We start from the raw sequence: 17,764 nt of genomic DNA, 5'->3' as shown, positions 1-17,764 counted from the left end.
CATGATTAGATCAACTGACAAAATTGGAAACTGGATGCCAGCAGATTAGATAAAAATATTATATCAATGTAAAGTTATGAAGTTGATAACTGTACTGTGGTTATGTAAGAGAATATTCTATTCTTAGGAAATATGCACTGAAGTATTTAAAGGTAAAGTGCCATAATGTAAATTACCTTCAATTTGTTCAGAAAACAGAATTTTATATTCATACACACATATGTATGTGTCTATACACATACAGATGATGGATAGAGAGAGAGAGAGAGAGAGAGACAAAGATGGAGATAGAGAGGGAAAGAGGTGGGGAGGGGGTGGAGGCCTGGCAAAGTTCCTTGGGGTGGGGGGAAGAAAAGCACCCTGTAGGGAAGAGACATTTGCTCCCTCTCCCTGTAGAAGCACTCATTCCAGTACCAAGCCCATGTTAAGATGGACAAACTAGTTCTCTGACCTAAAGAAATGACTAAAATTAGGGGCACCTGGGTGGATCAGTCAGTTGAGCATTGGACTTCAGCTCAGGTCATGATCTCAGCATTCATGACTTCCAGACCCGTATGGGGCTCACTGCTGTCAGCCATGGACCCTGCTTCTGATCATCTGTCCCCCTCTGTCTCTGCTCCTCCCCTACTCAGGCTCTCTCTCTCTCTCAAAAATAAATAAACATTTTAAAAAAATGAAAACTTATGGGGCACCTGGGTGACTCAGTTGGTTAAGCATCTGACTCTTGATTTCATCTCAGGTTGTGATCTCATGGTTCAAAGGCTGGAGTCCTGCATCAGGCTCCATGCTGACAGTGTGGACCTGCTTGGGACTCTCTCTCCCTTTCTCTCTCTCTGCCCCTCCCCTGCTCACACACTCTCTCTCTTTCTCAAAATAAAATAAGTAAACTTAAGAAAAAGGAAATGACTAAAAATATATAACATGAAGGTGGGACATTGGTTACAATCAGGTCATTTAGGGGGTGCCTGGGTGGCTCAGTCAGTTAAGCATCCAACTTTAGCTCAGGTCATGATCTCACAGTTCATCAGATTGAGCCCTGCATCTGGTTCTGTACTGACAGCTCAGAGCCTGGAGCCTGCTTTGGATTCTGTGTCTCCCTGTCTTTCTCTGCCCCTCCCCTGCTTGTGCTCTCTCTCTCTCAAAAACAAAATATATAAACATTAAAGAAAAAAAATCAGGTCATTTAGACCAAGTGAATACACCTGATGCCCTAGCCCCTTTGAGTGTCTATGTGCTATGATGCATTTTATACAATTCCAGCTTAGTCACCGTACCAGTCAGTTTTCTGGTAGGAAACAGATGGCACACCAAAACTAGATATTGAGGACAGTGTAATAAAGGGACTATCTACAAAGGTGGGGGGCAGAGGTAGAGAAACCGACAAGGGAAGGTACAGCTCCCCATGAAGAGTAGTAGTGGGAAGGCTAGGACTGTCAGAAAAAAATGAAAGGAGGGAGCATTTGCCAGAACCTGAAGTCCAGAGAAGAGTTGTATGGACACCTGGTACAGATCTGACGGATCCTCTGGTAGAGGGATGTACCCAACTCTGCGGCCAAGCCCTGGCCACCCAGCAGGGAGGGAGATGTGTAGAACAAACACCCTGACCACACTCTCTCTGCACCCTCTGATCTCCCACCAGGATCTCCCATTGGCCAAATCCACCTGGAAACCAGAGGGCAAAGGAACCTACTGATGCAGTCCACACAGGTCAGACTCCCAGGGCACAGAGCAGGGTAGAGAAGAGCAGAAAGTGAATGTAGAAGGGAAGATGGATATAACAATCAGTTACATAGAGCTGCAGTGAATGTTTAGTTTTATGGAAGCACAGAGAGCTGACGCTCAATATCACCAAACGAAAGAGTTCTGATTGGTATATAGAGCGTCCTTGGAATTGAAGTGGTTAAAGAGTTTGATAAGAAAACTAGGGGGGGGGGGTGGGGGAAGTACCGCTTTCTTGTTTATTGGAAATGGGATTTCTGAAAGTCCTTATTTTCTCTGAACAAATTGTTTTGCAAATTGTCAACCACAGCCCGCAAGAAGGTAAGTATGGGAGAGTTTGTTAACAACACAGCAGTAAAATTCAATATGGACAGAAAAATTCTCCTTTAATTTTTCCTAGAAGTAGAATACCTGCCAGATTTGCCAAAAAGGTGGTAAATTTGTGGAGTGTTCCAGCAAACTGTGATCTAGGATCTGTGGTGTATTCAGTGGAGTTCTCTGGAGAGGCAAGGTGGGGACAAGGCAGGATGTTGACAGGACAGGACAGCTGGTTCACAAAGAAAATCCAAGGGATGAGATGAAACTATCAACTGGAAGATAAATGACAAAATGGGAAGTTGGGGGCTTAGAAGGAAGAGCAGACACATGGCATAAGACAGTGCATGGCCAGCTGTTTTGGAGGCAGGACTCACAATGAAGAAGAGAAGACACCTCACAGCAGGCCTATGAAGACGAAGGCTGACTCTACACAACCCATCATTCCTCTGTTATGAGAAATCACACCTGGCCACAGTTTTCTAGAACACAAAGCTGTGCTGAATCTCGCCTTTCCAACCTTTACTGCCCCACCTCCCACCATTCCCCAACCCATTTCTTGATGTTCCAGTTACAAGATTTCCCTGCATACATCCTGCCACTTCATATCGCTGTGTCTTTTAGCGTTGTATTAGACTTTGGGGTGACATTGATATAACAAAGAGATAATGAAATAGAGGGCCTGAAACTAGTTTTTCTTCTGAAGCTGTCCAGAGGTGAGTGGCACAGAGCTGGCAAGTCAACACTGTTTCATACCATCATTCAAGGACCCAAGTTCCCAACACCTTGTTACCTCCCCATCTCCTGGGGTATTGCAGTCATCCTCAGGGTCGAAAAGTGGGCTTAACCTCATGTCTGACAAAAAGAGATCCCTGGGGTAGTGACTTTGTCTCCTTGCACACATGACTCTTGTTCACATCCTATTGGCCGGAACCTAGTCACATGGCCATGCTTAGCTGCAAGGGAGGCTGGAGAGCATAGTTTCTACCTGGTGTTCCTCTGCTCTACCCAAAGATATGGTATTCTTTCACAAAATGGAAGACTAAATGGAGCATGTTATAAGAACTTTGGAGTCCCACTGGCCAAATCAGTATAATTGGAGCACCAAAATATTAAGTACAATGATAAACTACTAAAAATAATATATCAATCCATACTGATGATTTTCTCTTTTTTTTTTTTTTTTGATATGTATTTATCTTTGAGAGAGAGAGAGATAGAGCACAAGCAAGGGAGGGGTGGAGAGAGAAGGAGACACAGAATTGGAAGCAGGCTCCAGGCTCTGAGCTGTCAGTACAGAACCCGATGTAGGGCTCGAACCTGTGAACCGTGAGATCATGACCTAAGCCCATGACCTAAGCCAAGGTCTGTCACTTAACCAACTGAGCCACCCAGGTGTCCCCATACTGATGATTTTAAAAAATACATAAATAGGAGAAAGGGAGGGTTCTTATTTATGGTACCTGTCTGCTACTTTCTCCACCTGGACCAGCCTTTGCTCACCTTGATCACTTCCCTGAACTTGCCTTCCTGCCCTTTGTGACTTCGTTAAAAAGAAATTTCTTCTGTTCCCCACTCCTAGCATTTTATCAACTGTTCTGTTTTAATTATCTGTGTACGACTTAAAACTATGAGGTGAAGAAGCCAGCAATAAATTACCAAAATCACACCTGACATATAACAATTTTTTAAGCTTATTTATTTATTTTGAGAGAGAGGGCAAGTGAGTAGGGGACAGGTAGAGAGAGAGAGAGGGAGAGAGAGAACTCTAAGCAGGATCTGCAGTGACAGCACAGTGCAGATGAAGGGCTCAAACTCACAAACCATGAAATCATGACCTGCGCCAAAGCTGGACGCTTAACCACCTGAGCCACCCACGTGCCACTGACATATAACAATTTTTATAGTGTCTATAAAACTTTCCAGTTATTGCAGTCTTCCTTTGATGATCCTTCAGAACAGTATTGCTGTTGAAGAAAAATTGTTTATATCCCCGATTACACTCTTTTATATACTCCTGAAGTCAAAGTTCTTCTCTGACGAGGAAATGGTCTCTCTTAGGTACTGACTTTACTCGTGCTAGTTGTCCCTTGCAGCAAGTTGTATCTCCCTCTGTACTGTCCTAAAGGACCTGCTCAGACATCACCATAATCATAAAACACTCTAATCTGTATCAAAATAAAATTAATGCATTGCCCAAAATCTGGCAGCTCCTTTATAAAATGTTTGTGATTCAGAGAGCTGAGGTCCTTTCACTAAAGATCACTGAAGTAGGCACTCACTGAGTGTTTATTGAATGAATGATTCATTCATTGAACAAAGGAACAAATAAATAAATGAAAGAATAAGGTTGGTCAATATTTGATCCAAAGCTAATTACAAAGAGCCTGGTTCTTTCAGTTGCCTTAGTCATCCAATGGCATTTATAGGTAATGTGTCTGCTCACTAGGTCTCCATTGATCAAAGCAGACTGCCATATTGCATAGAATCTGATCTTGATGAAAGGGTAGTACAGAGTTTTATGTTTTCTAGAAATGTTAGAAATCAAAAGGAATAAATCTTGTTTAGTTGTGTGTGTGGAAGGTAATCTAGGTACAATCTGCCTTTTCTAGCTTACAGGACGGTCTGCTTTGGCTCTTCCTTAACCCTTTAGATGTGGTCTTTATTTAAAGTGGTTTCTTGTCACTTCAGACCTCACCAAGGGCTCCTGCATGTGGTAGGATCCCTAAGAGTCATCACAACTACAGGCTAGCTTCACCCAAAATAGGCTTGGGTGGGTCTGAATGTTTAGGAGAACAAGGTAAGTAAGAAAAATGACCTGATATCAAGGATTTATATTTAAAGACCAAACAACCCACTAGCTATATCCTGAGATCAATAAACATTCAGCCTTGTCTACATTAATATCTAAAAGGCTCTATAAAGATCACTGGTTCCAGAAATGATGTCAGTTAGGCTCTGTGAGATCCCAAATCATCCCAAATCCTATCATGTTAAGATTCTTACACTTCCCAATTATCGGAATATGGGCTTATATTTTCATAAACAAAGAGTCTAAATGAAAAATTCACTTTTAGTCTATCCCCTGAGTTTCTCAGTTAATTCTATGATGAAATTTGTTTCTTCCTAAACAAAACAGGGTTGGAAGCCTGCCAAGCTTCTAAACCCTTAATCTAGAGAGAAACTCCAAGTTACTTGGCACAATGTCATTAATAAATCAGGTATTTGGTGCGGTTTCTTTCCCTGAGAGTGACAGGAAACATCCTAAAAAATAAGTTTAAAAATTTTAAGGCCACCCTAAAAACTGATCACAAAAAGCTAAAAACTAATCAGGAGCACCTGGGTGGTTCAGTTAACTGTCAACTCTTGGTTTTGGCTTGGGTCATGACCTCATGCCTTTGTGGGTTCGAGCCCCACATCAGGCTCTGCACCGGCAGTGTCGAACCTGCTTGGGATCCTCTCTCTCTCCCTCCCTCTCTGCCCCTCCCCCAAATGCACTGTCTCTGTCTCTCTCAAAATAAATAAATAAATTTAAAAAAGAAAAAACACTAAAAAACTAATCACAACCTTTGGATAACTCCAAAAGTATCAAGAAAATTATAATACTTTATGTCACACTTTTAACTGGAGGAGAAAACATCTTTGCTGAATGTGACTTGGGAGATTTTCATATAAATGGAAACACACTAACGTTCAGTCAAAATGAGAGAAAAGGTTGTCGAGAGGAAGGCCCAATACTCTTGTAATGGGATTTTCAGACAGGTAAAATATTATGTACTATTACAGAGTGCTATAGCTCGTGTCTGACTTAGGGCCCAAATAAGAGTCAGATGATCTAAATTTAACTGTGGGATGGTAGGCAGGTCTTGGCATTAATAGTTTATGCTAGAAGGGTTGTTTGTGGCTGAAGGAGTAAACAGGGGTTGTGGCACACTGAGCCTGGGAGTGCAGACTAGGATTGGAGGGCCAGCATGATGTCAGTGCCCTAGAGAGCTGGTGAGACATCTGTTTTCAGTGAAATGGACATACTACAGGAAGAAAGCAAAGTTGACATGACACATCATGGGCTAGGAGCCGCAAGCCTGAACTCTATCCTATCTTTACCTCGACATCCCTTCTCCAGGCTTCTGTTTTCTCATGCATTATGTAATTGGTTTGGGCGAGATGATTTCTGTGGACTTTCCAGGTACAACATTCTCTGATTCTAAGGACAATCAAAGATTCCAAGGTGAAAAGGAATTCACATGGTGTGGTGTAATATCAAGATCAGTAAATGAATGGCGGGGAAGAAAGGCATGGAAACTAAGTGGTGAGGTATGTCCCCTTTATCGAATGGAAGCAGGACCTGAAGTCCATTTCCTTGGATACAGACAGAGGGCAGCAGAAACAGAAGAGTCGCGGATTTCTATCGTGTCTGCATTTCCCAACAAATTTTTGTTTCCATGGGAATGAGGAAATAAGGCTACTTCCTAACAGGTTCGTGGTTTTTAAATCTCATCTCTTTAGAAACTTTCCTTCCATCTGTTTCTGTAGCAATGAGCTCAACTTTAGTAACAGAAGATGTAAAGGCAAACGGTAGCTGAAATAAAAAGAAATGTCCCTCCTATTCTGCTGGTACATTTTACTCAAAAGGAGAGCAATGGGGAAAAATAAAACAATACTGAAAAATTTGAACCCAATTTTTTTATCATATTCCATATGAGTTCACAAACATGTTATAATGGGCTACCAAGTCCTTCTTTACATTTTTATCTCTTGCTAATCTCTACTTACTCCCTATATTCTGGTATACATTTCTTGTAATTCCCCTATCATGCTCTTGTTCTTGAAATTTTCTCAATCTCCACTGCCTGCAAAACAAAACAAAACAAAACAAAAACACAACTATGTAGCAGAGTAGTTAAGGGAATGCTCTAGATACACAATGAAGGAAAATATCCAAAATATTCCAGTAATACTAAATTATTCTGCAGTTGTCTCTTGCTAATGAGAGTCAGGTGGAGAATGGAGGTGGTGGAGAGAAAATAAAACGCACTTGCTTCACTCCTTGATGAGCTACGATGTGTATCCCTTATTATGAGACCCAATTTGAAAAAAATAGAATGAACAGTCTGCCATTCCTAGATTGTTTGGCTCTAAGATGACTGACATATCCTAAAAGTAAGTAGATGTGGAAGAAGGTTATTACTGTAACTTATGGTGAGTTGTTTGCAGGATTAAATGAAAATAAGAATGATAATCAAGGGTCATGTTGCACTAATAGATCAATCTTTCATGCCTTCCTATATCTATGCTTTTTTGGTAGTACCTTCCAAACCCTGACTTTCTGCTTCGTTATGTGACTTGCTTTGGTCGACAGAGTTGTAGCAACGTGGATGCAAGCAGGGGATTCAGAAAATTCTCACATTTCCACCTCATCTCTTGCTCCATCATCGTCATGAAAACTAGTCTGCTGATGGGTAAAACTCACGTAGTAGACCCAACAATGACCCATCATGATAGCTGAGGCCATCATCAATTAGATGAAAACCAGGTGACCCCCCCACACATGTGAGGGAGCCTAGATGACCCCGTCTCTGATCAGAAGAACTGCCAGATTGCCTGTAGCCTTCTGAGAAACAATTGTTTGAAGTATGTGGTATGACTTGTTACAAAGTAATAGCTAACCTGATACAAATAATAATTTATTCAGTATTCACTATATGCCAGGCCCTCTTTTATGCTTCTTTTATAAGTCATTTGATCCTTGTAACAAACCTGATAAGTATTATCACAAACTCAATTTTGAAATTTAGCATAGAGAGTCTGAAATATAAATCTTCAGAATGATTTTTTCACATACCTTTAAGCATCAGAAATACCCTGTGTCATCAATAGGGAAGATATTATTTTCTCCATCGTACATCTTTCTCCAGTCATACAAACTAAGACTCAGAGGATAGCTGAAGGTCACAGTAAGTGGCAAAACAGTGACTTGAACCAGGATCTTCTGATATAAACTCTACTTGTACCACACATTCTACTTTTCAGAGTAGAATGAGTTTGGAGGAGGTTATTTATGACAGAAGAAATATAAGGATCACAGGATGCATGATTTTTTTTCTTTGTGAAGGGTTTTTTTACAGTACAGCTCACCTTGACAGAGATGACTGGAAAATTACTGCTGCCTTCTTCCTCCACTTTGTTCAAAATATGGCAGAAAGAGGCTTGACACACTTAATGGAATCATCTATTCTTGCCACATAATTTCTTGTTCCTTCCAGAGAACTATATATATTGTTTTTTTTTAAATATGAACTTCAGGTCTACATAACCTATTCATTCAATAAATAATACAATAGCATTCTTATAGCTTTTATTCTACACTTGGATGACTTCTGCTTTTGGCCATGGTGGAATAACTGATATTAAACTTATCTTCCCACTGTAAATAACCATAAAACTGGACAAAATATATGATGCAACTCTTATCAGGCAGGGAGAAAGAGGCAGCAAAGAACTGAGATCCATGAAGTAAGGGAACACATTAAAAGTTAGCATTATTTTCACCTCTGTTTTTGCCTATAGGTATTTCAAACCCAAGTGAAAGAATGATGGCGACCAAGAGAAAAGAAGTGGGTTTGTGGTGCTGAGGAGGCAGAAGTAAGAGTACAGATCTGCCAATGTGGCTGGAATTCATCAGGCAAGGTACCAGAGAGGAGGGAGCTGCACAGAAGTTGGGGCATGAAAGTCTACACGGGCAATCTCCTTAGGTTCTTAATTGTGCATGGGCAGCATGAGACTTGAGTGGCTCCCGGGGACTAAGCTGAAGAGGGTTACCATGGGCATACCCTGTGTGGTATACCATGGGCATACCAATGTGCTGGAAGACATTGGAATCCTAGTCCAGCCCAAGAGGAGGGAAACATACTAGCACCTTGGGAATTTCAATGAGACCCCAAAAAGGCCACATTTTAGGAATAATTACTGTATGTGCTAGAGAAAAGTCTATGCCTTGGGAATAAGGAAATATCAAAGCAGACACACCTTAATAAAGCCTAAAATCAAGTTCAAAAGGAATTAGAGGATCTTCCAATAATTAACCTACCTGCCACAACAAAACTCAAATCATTTCAAAAGCAAATAATTTAAACTCCCTACAAAGCAACATCCATAATGTTTAGTGTACAATATAAAAATTTTAGACATACCAAAAAGTAAGAAAATATGACCTATGATAAAGAGAAAAGATAGCCAATAAAAACAGATCTCAAGAGGACCCAAATGTTGGACTCATCAGAGAACTTTAAAACAATCAATATGTTTAAGAATTAAATGAAGAGTTATACGTAATGAATAAACAGATGGGAGTCTCAGCAGAGCAATGAAAATACAAAAAAGAAAACAAATGGAAATTCTAAAACTTAAAAATAAAACCTCTGAAATGAAAATTTCACTGGACGTGTTTAACAGTGATAGATGTTACAGAAAAAAAAAAGGGTCAGTGAATTTGAAGACAATTCAATAGAGATGATCCCAACTAAATAACAAAAAGGGGGGGGGGGGCGGGAATTATAAAGAATAAAGGGCACCTCAATGATTGATAAAACAATGTCAAGTGGTCTAACATACATGTGGTTGAAGTCTCAAATGAAGAGGACAAGGAGCTTACAGTAGAAAAAATATTACAAGAAATAATAGCCAAATAGTTCTCTCATTTTATAAAAAAGTCAACTTACAAAACAAGAAGATCAGCAAATCAAAAGTACAATAAATACAAAGAAATCCACTTGTAAGTACACTATAATTAAACTCCCTGAAAATTAAACATTAAAAAAAAATGAAGTTAGAGAGGAACAACTGTAAGAATGACATGTGACTTCTTGAGGTGCCTGGGTAGCTCAGTCAGTTAAGTGTCTGACTTCCACTCAAGTCACGATCTCATGGTTCATGGGTTCAAGCCTTGCCTTGGGCTCTGTGCTGACAGCTCGGACCCTGGAACCTGCTTCACATTCTGTGTCTTCTTCTTGTCTCTCTGTCCCTGCCCTGCTCACACTCTGTCTCTCCCCCTCTCTCAAAAATAATAAAACATTTAAAAATTAAAAAAAAAAAAAAAAAGAATGCTATCTGACTTTTCATCAGAAACAATGGAGGCCAGAAGATAACAGACATCTTTAAAGTGCTGGCCAAGGGAGATGGGGGGAGGGGTGTCAATCTTAAATTATATAGAGAGCTAAAATACACCCCCAAAATAAACGTGAAATAGATATTGTCAAGTATATGAAAGTTGAGTAAAACTACCAAGAAAACCACTACATGATATGCCAGGGGGAATTCTTCAGGCTAAATAGAAATGATATCAGATAGAGGCAATCGGTTAGGTGTCTGACTGTTGGTTTCTGCTCAGGTCATGATCTCATGATTCCTGAGTTCCAGCCTCACATCGGGCTCTACTCTGACAGCACGGAACCTGCTTGGGATTGTCTTTTTCTCTCTCTGTCCTTCCTCTCACTCATGCTTGCTCTCTCTTGCTCTCTCTCAAAATAAATGAATAAACTTAAAAAAAAAAAAGAAATAATATTAGATAGAAACTCAGATCTATAGGAAGTAATGAGGAGCACCAGAAATGTATATAAGCTAGTATATATAAAAGGCTATGATTTTTTCCATTTTATTACATTAAAACATAAATGACTATGTTTTTATTTATTTGTAAAAAAAATTTGTTTTGAATGTTTATTTATTTTTGAAGGAGAGAGAGACAGAGCATGAGCAGGGGAGGAGCAGAGAGAAAGGGAGTCGCAGAATCCAAAGCGGGCTCCAGGCTGTGAGCTGTCATCACAGAGCCCAACACAGGGCTCCAACTCACATACTGTGAGATCATGACCTGAGCTGAAGTCAGACGCTTAACCGACTGAGCCACCCAGGTGCCCCTAAGTGACTCTTTAAAATAAAAAAAATAAAAGCATTTGCATTTGAGGTTTATCTGTGTAATGTAAAATATAAAACAACAATAACATAAAGTACAAGAGTATAAACATTTTAAAGGCTTTAATTTCTGGTGTCTAACATTTGTTTTATTTAAATGCCTATTTATCATGCTTAAAGTTTGCCGTTTGTTATGTTAGTAGCCAACCAGAGGAATAAAAGAAATAGACAACGTGGTCATTGACCTCAACTTACAAGGGGAAGCAAAATGCACAACAGAGACATGCCTTTGCAATAATTACAAAGTAACAAGTGGAAATTCACAAGAACAGACAAAATGTCTGTTTTCTTAGGGTTCATAATACAAAGGAGTGATACAATTCACTCTAGCCCATCTACAAACATTTTGTGAAATAGGAAGGTGGGGGAAACCAGGTTTCCCCTCAGGGTGGATGCTTGGACATGTATGTGTGAGCTGGAATTTCAACCCCAGGAGCCCTCAGTGGGCAACTTTGTGCAATGAAACTGCATAATTGAACATCCCCAGTGGTTCTGATCTGAGTAGATAGAGAGGTAGTTAGGAACAACTTCCAAGATCCTGAGCTATGTATTAAAGGAGTTTAGGAACATGGACTGTCCTCACATACAAAGGAGAGAAAAGAACTCCTGCCTTAATTTTCAGGAAGAATGTCAAGGGATCTCAAGCCTGGTATATTTTTGGAAGTTTCATATCCAGTTTGATTAAACTTTGCTTTGTCTTTCTATTTCAAACAATCTCATGGGAATGTTTCATATTTCATCTTTAAATTTCATCTTTTTAGGAGAAATTGTGGAGGCAGGTGTTCAAATAAAAGAGAAAATATAAAAGTTTGTATTTGTTAATTAGTATTCAATATTAAATAACCCAAAGAATATTTTTCTAAGCAGTAACTCAAAGGAATGATCTTTAAAGGACTCTTTCCCCCTTCTCCCATTGAACACACTCATGTATGCATGCACACATATTCCATCTGTGCTAGTACAAATATTAATTTAAAATTTGGCAGCATGATTATCTTTTAATGAGATAAGTCATCAGTTGCCAAATTGGGAGTTAACAGTTCCTGCCGTTTAAAACTATCACTAGTTTTTTTGAAGGGTGCAGAATTTTTAATTTTTAAACTAAGGGGAAATATTGTTTGTATCTTAAAGAAAATAAATACAAATCTAAATTAATTTTTATAATTGTGCCCTCAAAAATAATGTTTGTTAATTATAAAATTATTCACCTGTACTGTATTGTTGTATTCTGGAAACAAAAAAAAAATTTTTTAAGAAAACTTTAAAATTCACAGTCCTCTCACCTGGAAATAAGCAATGTTAACATTTTTGTTTTCCATCTGGTCTATCTTTTCTGCATCAATAGACACACGCAGACTATAGCAAAGAAAGTTATTTTTAACTTTTGGATTATACTAATTTAAGTAAAAGTTTTGAGTCTTTTCTCTCATCTATTATTAAAGACCTTCCAAACACATTATTTTTGGTACCTGCCATAATTATTTATCTGCCATTGTGGTGGCCAGCCTCCAAGATGGCCCCCAATGATTGTCGCCTTTTGGTATTTATGACCCTGCACAGTACCCACGATGAATAGAGCTGACCTTAATAACAAATAAGATACTCCAGACATAGAGTGTGACTTCCAAAGATAGGGAATAAAAGACATTATAACTTCCATCTTGCTTGTTTGGGGATTATTCACTGCAGGAAAAGCCATGTAGTCCTGAGGACTCCAGCATTCCTATAGAGAGGTCCACAAGGTAAGGAATTGAGGTCCTCTGCCAATAATCAGCACTAATTGGCCAGGTATCTGAGTTTGTCACCACAGAAGTAGACCCTCCCATTCATTCAAGTTCTCTGATGACTGCAATCCTGACTGACACTTTCAGTGTAATCTCATGAGAGACTCTGAAACAGAACTACCAAACTAATCTGCTCCTGGTTTCCTGACCCACAGAAATTGTGTGTTAATAAATATTTACTGTTTTAAATATCTAAACTTTGAAGTAACTTTCACATGGATTCATAATAATGATGATTTTGGTGCCAGAAATGGAGCACAGCCATAACTAAAAACCTAAAACATGGGAGTGGCTTCCCAACAGCATGAGGACGAGACTCTGAGGAGTGAAAGCATGAAATGCATTGTTAGTAGAAGCCTGGTGACCTTCAAGGATGCTACTGGTGACAGCTTGGAGGGAAATCTGGAAAATAATATTGGAAACTAGAAGATAAGAGATTCCTGTTTGATATGACAGGAAATGAAGTAACACTGTCACATACAAACAAATATCAAAAAAAAAAAAAAAGAAAGAAAATATATCTAATGAACTAAGTGATCTAGCTAAGGAGATTTCCATGCAAAGTGTTGAAAGTGTGCTTGATTTCTTCTTGATGCTTTATAAACACCATCTGAGAGAGGAGATAAGCTGAAGGAAGGACTATCAAACAAAAAGGAATTAAGACTTTCTGCTTCTGAAATTTTCCAGATGACAGAAAATGCTAAAATTATAAAATGGCTTCCAGGCAAAGATCAGATCCAGAGCTCTTCAAGAAAACATTGTCTAAAGATGAAGCTGAGTCATCATAACTTATAAAATCCCGTTTTAATGATGAAGAAAAAGCTAAGGGAACATTCAGAGAACTTCATGACCTCTAAGAAACTTAAGGGTATTGGCCCTCAGCAACTTCAACAAAAGCCCAAGATAGAAAATGGCTTATCTTGAAGAGATGTAATGGTGTAGTTTTTGTCTAATGGAATGAATGCCCCCTACAACTCTTTTGCAAGTGACCTACAAAGTTGGGTTTTTTTTTTTTATTAATATCAACAGAAACACTACCAGATTGGACTGAGTGGATGGAAAACATACAAAATGAAAAGAGGCATTTAGACTCCCATACTTTGATACACAGAAAACGGCTGAGACAATCTCTCAGCTGCAAAACATTGGTTACCTTCAGTGGAACAGGAAGGACCGATCAGAGTGTAGAGCCAAGAGCCATGGAGAATCACTCCCAGGAGAGAGCCCACCTGAGTCCAACATCTGCCTGACAGCGTCTTAGAATTGCTGTGAAGCAGTGGCCTCTGTTCTCCTTGTTTTGAACATGATTATCTACTGCAGTATCCTGTGTCTGTCCCACCAGTATGCCAGATACATGAGGGGGCAGGAAACTTGTCTCTTTAATTCATAACCTTGAGTTCAAGAGGAGCTTCACTTGAACTGTATTTGGAACTCTATACCGAAGGGACTGTATCTGAAGACTTTCATCTGCCCCTAGACCTGATTTAAAAAAAATTTTTTTTACACTTATTTATTTTTGCAACAGAGGGAGACAGAGCATGAGCAACGGAGGGGCAGGGAGTGGGGGGGACACAGAATCGAAAGCAGGCTCCAGGCTCTGAGGTCTCAACACACAGCCCTGCAAGGGACTTGAACTCACGGACCGCAAGATCATGACCTGAGCCCAAGTCAGATGCTTAACCAACTAGGCCACTCGGGCACCCACCTAGACCTGATTTTAGATGGTGAGATTCTGGCCTCGGAATAGATGCTGTAAGAGGATAAAACTTCGGGGGCCTTGTGAAAGGTTAAGTGCATTTTGCATGTGTGAAGGAGATGAATCACTGGGGTCGAGGCACAGACTGCAGTAACCAGCCTCCCTGATGACCCCCAATAGTTCTTACCTCCTGGTGTTCATGACCCCATTTAGGCCCCTCCCACAACACAACTGAGCTGTATGACTCATAGGATACTATGAAAATAACAGAGTGTGACTTCACAGAAGACATTGCAGTTTCCGCTTTGCTTTCTCTTGGATCATTCACTATGGGAGAAACCGGCTACCATGTCATGAGAAGACACTCCAGTCCTATGGGGAGGTCCGTGTCGTGAGGACTCGAGACCTCCTGCCAGAAACCAGCACTATCTTACCTGGAATGTGTGTGAGCTACCTTGGAAGCAGAACCCGCAGCCCCAATCAAGCAGCAGATGACCACAGCCCTGGCCGACTTCCTGACAGAAACCTCAAGATATATCCTGAGGCACGACTATCCAGTTAAGCTTCTCCTGGGTTCCCACAGAAATTGGGTGAGATGATGTTCATTGTTGGGGCACCTGGGTGGCTCAGTTGTTTAAGCATCTGACTCTTGATTTCAATTTGGGTCACGATCTTACAGTTGGTGAGATCAAGCCCTGCATCGGGCCATGCTGACAGCAAGGAGCCTGCTTGGGATTCTCCTCCCTCTCTCTTTCGGCCCCTCCTCTCCTCGGGCACTCATTCATGTGTGTGCTCTCTCTTTCTCTCTCTCTCTCTCAAAATAAATTTCAAAATTAATAAATGTTTATTGTTTTAAACCACTAAGTTTTGGGGTGCTTCGTTATGTATTAATAAATAACACAGCCTGATTTTTATATGGGTAGATATAACATAATGTATTTAACCATTCTCTGTGTTGAACATTTAGATTGCTTCTAATTTTTCATCATTACAAATAATACTACTATGAAATAACATTGATAAATAATACATTGTTATTGGGGTGCCTGAGTGACTCAGTCGATTAAGCGTCTGACTTTGGCTCAGGTCATGATCTCACAGCTCATGGGTTCAAGCCCCGCGTCTGGCTCTGTGCTGACAGCTCAGAGCCTGAAGCCTGCTTCGGATTCTGTGTCTCCTTCTCTCTCTGCCCCTCCCCTGCTCACTCTCTCTCTCTCTCTCTCTCTCTCAAAAATAAATAAACATTAAAAAAATAAAAAATAATAGTACATTGTTATTTATTAATCTCTTAGAATGCTTCTAACTGCTTAGAAGTGGCATCACTAGGTATGAACCATGTATGTTCCCAGCTGCATTATACAAAAGTATGTATTTTTTTTGTAGGCTCAGCTATGCTTTTAAGAATCAAAAGATAAGAAATACCCACTATCACTATTCTTATTTACTGGAGTAAACATACTTAGAAAAGAAAATGAAATTAAAAGTGTAAATGAGGGGTACCTGGGTGGCTCAAAGTCCCACTTTGGTTCAGGCCGTGATCTCACACTCCATGGGTTTGAGCCCCGCATCGGGCTCTGTGCTGACAGCTTGGATCCTGGAGCCTGCTTCAGCTTCTATGTCTCCCTCTCTTTCTGCCCCTCCCCTCCTCACACTCTGTCTCTCTCTCAAGAATAAATAAACATTATGGGGCGCCTGGGTGGCTCAGCCGGTTGAGCATCCGACTTCCGCTCAGGTCATGATCTCACGCTCCATGAGTTTGAGCCCCGAGTCGGGCTCTGTGCTGACAGCTCAGAGCTTGGATGGATCCTGCTTCAGATTCTGTGTCTCCCTCTCCCCCTCTCTGCCCCTCTCCTGCTCATGCTCTATCTTTCACTGTCTCTCAAAAATAAATAATCATTAAAACAAATTTTTTTAGGTGTAAATGAGAAGAACAATTTAAATCTCCACTATGTTCATTTGATATAATGAATATTTCGAAAAACACAAGAGAAACTATTGAAAACCATTGTGAATGATAAGAGAATTCAGTAAGGTGACAAAAGTCCAAAGAACTGTCTGTACCCCCGGTTGCGTTCAAGAAGCTTTGAACAGAGGTCTGACCCAGTGTGTTTATAGGCAGTGGCAGGAGAAAAATAGAGCTGCTTCTCGATTATATCCTAGTGAGGTCATCTTTCAAGAAACAAATTACACGAACACATACAATAATTTTAGCTGTAGAGCGCCTAAGTATTACATGTATAACTCTCAAATGTGTGCCCATGCACTTATAAACGCTGATTACTGTGAGGGATAGTTGTTGCTGATTTTCAAACTACAATTAGCAGGAGGGAAATAAGGGAGCGCGTGGTGACTGAAGCAGTTTGTCAGCCTGAACTTCCTCATTCTTTACCTCAATTCCTGTAGCTCCTCATACCCTTCAGATGATCTTCTCTGAGACTAACCAGGCAGGTCTTCACTGTTCCTATCTTGCCCCCTGAGTCCCTGCTGAGTCACTCTCCCATTCTTGGCAAGCCCTTACTTGTGAGAGTTCCTGCTAATTTATCGGGTTCCTACCCCGGAGCGTATGTTCAAACCTAGAAGCCTAACTGGGTCTCTTCCTGAAGCCTTCACTTACAAGATTGCATGTTGGCAACTTTCAACTATCCGTGGTCACAGGTCTCAGGAACAGGGGGATCTTGATGCTGAACCACAAACGAGAGTCTGCCTATGAGACTGACCCTCCCTTACCAGATCAACTGATAGACTTAATCAAGATGTGCTGCATTTGCTCATTCTGTGCACATTCTCTGAAGAAGACGTCAGTGATAAGGAAGACGGATACACATGGTGAAGGGAATAGAGAGAGGGAAAGTGTCCAACAAGTGAAACACAAATCTCCAGAGCAGCTTGAACTGTCTATGATCTCACCTGGCACTTTAGGGTCCACCTCCAGACTCCAAGCCCTTGCAGAAATGTTTTAGAAACACTTGACCTTCGTGCCACATCCAAAAAATAATCCTAAGGCTAAAGTGTGTTAAAACGTAGAAAGGTATTGGGGTGTTCATTCCTGCAGTCTTCCTAGATGTCAGATTGCTGAGTGCACTGGCCACTAAGAGCCTCCGGGTCCCCACCCCAGGGTATGGGTGCAGACACTGTGAAGGAGGAGGAGTGTTTAAATGGCTTTTCAAGCACATGCAGAGAAGAATTTATTAATCTAGGTAAAGGCCGCAAGTTGCCAGAAGGAAACATGCAGATGGTTGCAGTAATCTGCACACCTTCTCTGAAGGGAACTACAGAGACCAGA

General features: G+C 40.5%; 1 long non-coding RNA gene across 1 annotated transcript; it reads left to right on the top strand.

The window, feature by feature from the left end:
• Positions 1-6,315: 6,315 nt before the first annotated feature.
• On the top strand, positions 6,316-7,728 carry LOC109246843 (uncharacterized). The gene is made up of 2 exons (XR_002071473.2): positions 6,316-6,510; positions 7,340-7,728. It is a non-coding gene; the product is annotated as an uncharacterized LOC109246843 (long non-coding RNA).
• The last annotated feature ends 10,036 nt before the right edge of the window (positions 7,729-17,764 follow it).

The sequence above is a fragment of the Panthera pardus genome, unplaced genomic scaffold (genome assembly GCF_024362965.1).
Source record: "Panthera pardus isolate Hobbes unplaced genomic scaffold, ASM2436296v1 HiC_scaffold_13, whole genome shotgun sequence".
In the NCBI taxonomy this organism is placed as follows: Eukaryota; Metazoa; Chordata; class Mammalia; order Carnivora; family Felidae; genus Panthera; species Panthera pardus.
Note: the sequence above shows the minus strand (reverse complement) of the source record. Positions and strands in the feature narration are given on the sequence as shown.